At 42.2% G+C, this 7396-nt stretch overlaps 1 non-coding gene across 1 annotated transcript; it reads left to right on the forward strand.

The window, feature by feature from the left end:
• Nucleotides 1–203: 203 nt before the first annotated feature.
• LOC138490572 (U6 spliceosomal RNA) lies at nucleotides 204–308 on the forward strand. The gene has a single exon (XR_011275517.1). It is a non-coding gene; the product is annotated as a U6 spliceosomal RNA (small nuclear RNA).
• Nucleotides 309–7396: the final 7088 nt, after the last annotated feature.

Consider the following 7396-nt stretch of genomic DNA (forward strand, 5'->3'; position numbering starts at 1 on the left):
GTGGAACGTATTGTATTGTATTTGGTTATTTATATAGCGCTATTTCCCCATTTGTATGGCCTAATGCACTTGGTGGTTGGAACGCCCTCGGTGACCGTAGTCAATGTGTTGGAAGTTCTACGAGTTTTAGATTAGGAGATGCATGTGTGCATTTTGGCGGGACTAGGACTTAGGTGACTGGCTAGGCTCGACTAATGTATAGAGTATAACAATGCAGCACATAAACTAAAATTGGAACGATACAGAGAAGATTAGCATGACCCCTGCGCATGGATGGCACGCAAATTCGTGAAGCGTGTCATAAGAAAAGAAAAATGCTGGGCCTGCTTATAATGTGCAAACATTCTACCACTAAGTTCCTGCTAAAGGCTTTCCCACCACAAACGGCTATATGCTGGATCCAGTCCTGAGGAAATAAAGAAGAACCTATGCCCCACCAGCAGTTGGGTGAGTGGTGAAACTTTGATTGTTTAGCTGCATATTATTAGTCTACATGAAAATTAACGTCTTGAGTAGGAACATTTTGAAGGCTAGTAATATTAACAAACCAATAGCCACTTTTGTCATCTAACCTCGTAACTACATTTACACTCATTTCTGAAAAATATTCAGAACTAAAGCTACTGTATTTTCCGATGGATAATATGAGATTTTCTGTTGGTCTTTTTTTCTCGCTCCATTACAAAAAACCTGCAGCAGACACCTGCGCGGCAAAGCCCACGTGGCTAAGGGCCCTTGCAGTTAGGGCCAGGAAGTATCCGGTGCGGACATGCCAACGTTGCAGCCCACGCCTCCTTCATACCTGCAGCAGACTCTGGCGCCGTTGCTGCTAACCCGGCGTGGATAAGGTCTCCAGCATTTCGGTCAGTTGAGCGCGTCGGCGCTTACCACGTACCACAGAACCAACGCAGATAGGGCGCTAGGGTTTTTCTCATGCCGCCTTTTTTTTACTGTGTGAATCTTATTAACTTACCCTATAATCTATCTTAGTGAGAAAGTCAAAGAGCATTGCTGACATCTGCCTATTGATATATGCTACAGTTGTTATTGTTATTAATAATTTTCTAAAGGCTTACTAATTCGGGGGTGGGAGAGCCAGTGGGGCGTGCCACCAACATGGGCCCTGTTATATTTGTACCGTATTAGACTTGCTCTTTTCCTTGGAAATAGCCTAAACGCAGGGCAAATGTTTTGCAACTCCTCAATATCCCTTCCAAAAGGAGATCAGCTTTTCCCACATCACCAGTAACTGGGACACCAACTGTTTTTCAAGCAAAGGATCATTTTTGAGGAAATTGACCTGGTCCTTATGGATATTTCTCAGCCACGTGTTAGACCTACTCCAAACCCTTCAGTTTGCAACAATAAATTAGTTGTGGACAGCATTTGTGTATTAACTAAACTGCCACCCCATATTACACACGGGACTTTGCCTGCCGATATGATAGAGACTTTACGCTCGTTGGGCCAAATGTCAGGGCGTAACTATAAAGTGGTCGCTGTTATCCATAACATTATACACGCAGATATTTTCTCCTCTGCAAGACTCTGATAAACTGCACCATGTTTGTAATCTGATATCTAGTGATGGCTCCACTGGAGAGCTTGTTCCTGGACCTGTAATGGAATCGAGATCTAGTGTGGTCATCCCCTTTTCTCGCCCTATTCCCTATTCCACCGGAAATTAATATAAAAAGCAGTAATAGTGTAAATCACTGATAATAAAAGTAGGGATTTAAAAAGTGATGTGTCCTCCTTGAAAGTCCAGTTGTCCTCTGTTACTGATATTTTGAACATTTTTGCTAAATCAAAAGTTTACAATTAACTAGGAAACCATAAACAATCTTACAGTGTGTCCTGTTCCTCCCTTCAACCAATCCCTACCCGCGGTTCTACAGTGAGTGCTGGATTTGATAAGAATGAGAATTGTGCCCCAAGTGACCATATTATATGGATGTAGGTTGTCTACCCGTGAACGTTTTGTTCACGGGGTGGACTGCCCGCAGTGTAATTGCTCAGGCCCCCGTTTGAACCGCTCATTAAAAATGGGAGCCCGAGCAATTTTTGCCCTTGACCGCCAATGTTAAGGATGCGGGCGACAACCATCGCAACCCCAAAGGCCGTAGATAATGAACATGTTCTTCATGTTCAGTATTTTTGGACTCAAATTGATCGAAGAAATTTGAACTAATGGTAGTGACCAAATTCGGTCAAATCTACTATTCGTTCAAATGTTTTGGATCAATTTGGGTTATTTATTTTTATTTTTTTATTTTTACATTTGTAAAGCGCCACACAGCCCAGAGGCATCGGGGCGCTGTTGCAAGATAATGACTTAGTTTCAGTGCAGGAGGGGTAGATAGAGGAGGTTACATCAAGATCGTATCTACCCCTAGCCTGGGAAAAAAAGGACGTTTGACATTTACATCGGTTGTACAGTTGACAGGGCCCAAGAGGGGTTTATACAAACAGCATCGTTTTTATTGCTTTCCTGAAACACAGGTGGGATTTGATACCTCTAATCTCGGCGGGTAATAAGTTCCAGTTGGTGGCGGCGAGGACTGGGAAGCTAGTGCCACCTGCTCTGGTTCTGAGGCTTTTTGGAATTGCTAGGTATAGTTATACCTACTATATGACCTTGTGTATCCCCCTAAAGCTAACCAGCACATCAGGGATACTTGTAAACATAGCACTCACCAACTCATTGTTTCCAATACTTTTATTCTGAGATACGAACCACATCCCAATGTTTTTGTTCCTAGTAAACAGCTTATCTCAGGGGTCACTGTACAATGTGCTCCTAACTGTTCATCTATGAGTAACCTGAGGCAATAGGAAACTCACTTGGCAGCCGCAAAGTACTTATATGACTGGAGTCCCCAAATTATGCTGGAATATTAGGGAAAATATGGGGTTTCGGATCAATAAATGTATCCATTAGCTGCACCATAAGAAGGGTTGCCTTTATGCAAAACATCTACCTGATCCTTTGACTCTTCAATGGGAAGCTATCAAGGTCACTCTGGTACATTAGTAATTTTTTTGAAAAACGTATTGCTATTGAATATCAAACCTTACCTCCCATTGGTTCTAATATACACCTGAGACAATGGCCATTGGTCAAGCGTCCCTTAGATTCACACACAGTGGATATTGGAAAAAGACATGGCAGCCATTGATATTTTTGGATTGATGAGTTCCCCCCTTTGCAATCTTTCAGCAAAAAGATCTATGGGTGAGTATAAGCACCTCCAGGATGCAACAACTTTGAATATAATTATAATTCTTTTTTATAACACGCTTAATACCAAAGAGGTTTCTAAACACGGACCCGGGGTTCGAACCTGTGTTGCTCTGCCCCAAGTCGAGCACATTGCCACTGAGCTTTACTACCCGTGCTGGAATATGGAACAATATTCCACAATTAGGGAGAAGGTGGAGGGTCTAATTGGCATAAATATATCACAGGGGAACCCAATATATGCCTCCAGGAGACCTGGAAGCTTGAACCACCTTATAAACCAGGATATCAAACCTTCTTCCAATTTTCTTCTAAAGGCCCCAAAGGTCTCCCAAAAGGGGGTGTTAATATGGGTACATCCTAGTTAAGAATCATTATCAAACCCAAAGAAGGAGGGCTGCTACTTTTGCTGAATGGATATCTTAGATCTGTCTTAGGGAGCGATTGAGCTATTTGATTATTTTTTCTTAAAAATGTATTATTGATTTAGCTGATTCCTCAACTTTACAATAATAATTAGTACAAACAATCAATACAAATTAAAACAAAATTTGAATACATCAACACGATGAGTTCTCTACACATTCACACTTTCAAATGTAATACCTACGTGCAACATGTTGCATTTAACAAATGTCCAAGACAAGGTCTGCCTTTACATTTAACCCAATACCACAATGAATCATTGTTCTGCATTACTTTTACCAATTAACCAAATAATTATAGTTCTAATACAGTTTGAAGAAAATGTACGACTGCAATGCAAATAGACATTCTAGATCCTGAGAACAGCAACTTCAATCTGTCATCATCATTAAATGTTAGAATCTGAGTATAATATTTGAACAAATGCAGTTCATGAGTATTTGTCAAGGCATGACATTCTAACATAAAGTTTCCTTTTGGTCAGATTTGTTTTGCCAAGACAGCTTTGAACGGCCAAAGATTGAATCTAAACTGTAAAAAAGCTGATCTGACGGCCACAGAAGGGTATACAGATAGATAAGTCTCGCACATTCCAAGTTTTTCATCTCCAAATGGGTTATTGCGAAAATCTTTATACATTCGGAACAAGTCCCATGTGTGAATCCAGTCTTGCAGATGCACCTTTTTCTTCGCTCTCTCAGGATTTTCTAGGAGAACACTTAGCGTGCAATCAGCCATAGCGATAATGTCGAATATAGTGTTTCTTCATTCCTTAACAACCCTCTACTTTGGTGTGAGCAGGTAGTCAGAGAGCGAAGCAAGTAGTGTTCCGGGAAGTTTGATTCTTTTCTGGGTACTATTATGGAGTGCAGGGATTTGACCAATCGTGATTTATAATTATTGCAGGCAACTTAAATTGCCAATTTTAGCACACCGCTTTTCACTCTTCTAATTTGGTTCTTGAAGATGAACTCTGGGGAATCCCTGGTGCACTCTAATGCACTAGGTTGCATTCTAATGTGTATTCATGTCATTATCCGTTGGCCAGACACATTGCTAATACATTTGATTTAACTGTACTTAGGGAGTCTAATGGTCGTCCTAGGGGTGACTGCCCCTCTTAATCTATTTTCAAGACGAATATATCTCAGAGTCTTTTTGATTATGTGTTAGTTGCCTTTGAATCAAGGAGTCCTGGTATTTTATTGGAAGTATCAGAGAGACTCAAGAGTGACCATGACCAAATCGTGCTTACTTTGGCTGTTACAGTGATTATCCAACAACCATAACTGCTTCTATTGATTTAAAAATAATTATGTAATCATCTAACGTTAAAGCCTTGAAATAAGAACACTGGGCCTTATTACAACCTTGCTGGTATCCTGGCGGTAGAGCCAGGATACCGGCAAAGGCTGTTACTGTTTCCGGCACACGGTCCGCGGCATTGCCTTCGGATTATGGGTGCCGGTGGAGCAGTGTAAATCCCCATTCATGGAGTCCAATAGGACTCCATGAGGGGATTTGCCGTCATTACCGCCACTGGCAATGACGTTGATGGTAACAAGGGTTTTTGACTGGTTGGGTGCCAGGCTTACCTCCAGCATTTAACTGGAAGTGACCCAGGTGCACCGGCCGGCACTCCCGTAGTCGGGCGGTCTGGTAAAGTACTGGTATCCTCGGATACCGGCACTTTTTTACCAGATCGCCCGACTCTGAATGAGCCCCACTGTCCTTTAGATAAGGATACCAGGCATCATTCCGAGTTTGGCAGTAATTTGGTGGTAATTCCGCTGAATTATCGCCAAAATAGGTTACCGTTACTGACACTTGGGGCCTCATTATGAGTCCGGCTGTAGCCGTGCCACTAAAAACAGAGTCTTTTTTTCTGACACCCGGCAATGGGGACTTACGGTGCATTACAGCCTATTGCCGGAAAGAAATGACTCCCCATTCGAGTCCCATTGGACTCAATGGGAATGGGGAGGACAGATGCACCGCCACCATTCATGAATGGTGCTAGTGCATCCGTCAAGGTCTGCAAGCGGGTGTCGTTCCGCCCGCTAGGTCAGACCTGGTGGGCTGAAAGGCACCCACTCGCATGTTACCGGACTGGCACACTCGTAATGAGGCCCTTGGTCTCTTGGATTTACCATGGGACTACAGGTGGTGGTAAGTGATGTTAGTCCTCATTTCTAGAGTCTATGGGACTCCATGGGTATTTTTGGTGGAAATTCCACTGATTTTTGGTGTTACAGTCCAGGATTTACCTCCATTGGATGTTGGTGGTAAATCCTCCATTTGAATGCCAAACTCGGCATTTGGTGGAGCAGTAAAAATGATGGTAAATATGTTACTGCCAAAAAAAGTGTCAGTAACAGAATTACCACCACTTTTTTACTGCTCCGCCAAAATCGGAACGATGCCCACTGTCATTTCAGAACTTTATTCGGGACTTTCACCAATTCTTACTGAATATCCTTTTTTTAACCTGTCATGCGTCCACAGGCTTGTTCTGATACATTGGTTGCTACTATCAAGCCCTTTGTTATTTGGACCATTAATATGCATGTTCGGAAAGGCTATGATGAGCAGAAATGGTTTGATAAAAAATGTGGATTAGCTATGCTATACGCGAAAAAGAAGTCTAGTGAAAGAAACTGACAGCAGGTAGTCCAACAACGGCTAGAGTATAAGGAATATTTGGTTAGAAAGAAAGTGTTCTTTTTCCTGAATCAATTGTAAGCTTTAAATATTGCTGCGCGATCCACTAATCAGTGGGACTTCTATAGCCAGTCTACCAAGGGATGTCATCAAACATCCAGGATACATCGGTAACCGAATCCCAATGGGTTGAGCATTTCACCTCTTTTCATCCTGCTGACTAGGTAGCTAGGGTACAGATGGAGAATGTGCACGTTGACGCAGGGGCTTGTACCCAACTAGTTTATTTATTTATTTTTTATGGTGCACCTAACCCCAAGGTATCTGGGCGCATTACTTAGGAGTACAGTGTAATTACAATCAATCTGGTTACAATCAAGTAGGGACTGAAATGGAAAAACATGACATCAAGTGTGTATTTGTACATAGGCATGCATTTTGTGAGGAAATAATAGAAGAGGTGCATCAGAGGCACCTTAACGGTCCTGTACAAAGAGCCAAGTTTTCACTTTTTTTCCTGAAGATCCAGAAGCAAGGTTCTGCTCTAATGACTGTGGGCAGGGAGTTCCAGAGTTTAGCCGCTAGAACTGGGAAGCTCTTGCCCCCTGCTTTTTGCAGATTAAATCTGGGAATATTTAAACGTTGTATGTGAAAATACTGAGTAGGCCTGTGAGATTGTTTCCTGGTGAATGTATCAACTCAGTATTTGGGAGCAGAGTTTGAAAGGCATTTGTGAGTGATGGCGAGCGTTTTGAAGGCGATTCTGTCCTGCAACGGGAGCAAATTGGCATTGCGTCTTGCTGAAGAGACGTGGTTAGCTTTCGGGATGTTTGAAGCACTTGTCATTTTTTCACATTACGTTTATTAGTACCTAGGTATTATGCATTGCAGTAGTTCAGTTTTGATGAAATAAGTGCTCTCGCCAAGGTAATGCAGCTGTCGATGGACAGAAATGGTGTGCAAGCACTGATCAATTTAGAAGTGTAGACAGTTGCTGAAGCCGTTACATTAACTTGCTTGGTAAAGCCGAGGTTAGAGTCAAGATAGATGCCAAGTGTTTTGACTTTC

The sequence above is a fragment of the Ambystoma mexicanum genome, chromosome 9 (assembly GCF_040938575.1).
Source record: "Ambystoma mexicanum isolate Mex_15411 chromosome 9, UKY_AmexF1_1, whole genome shotgun sequence".
In the NCBI taxonomy this organism is placed as follows: Eukaryota; Metazoa; Chordata; class Amphibia; order Caudata; family Ambystomatidae; genus Ambystoma; species Ambystoma mexicanum.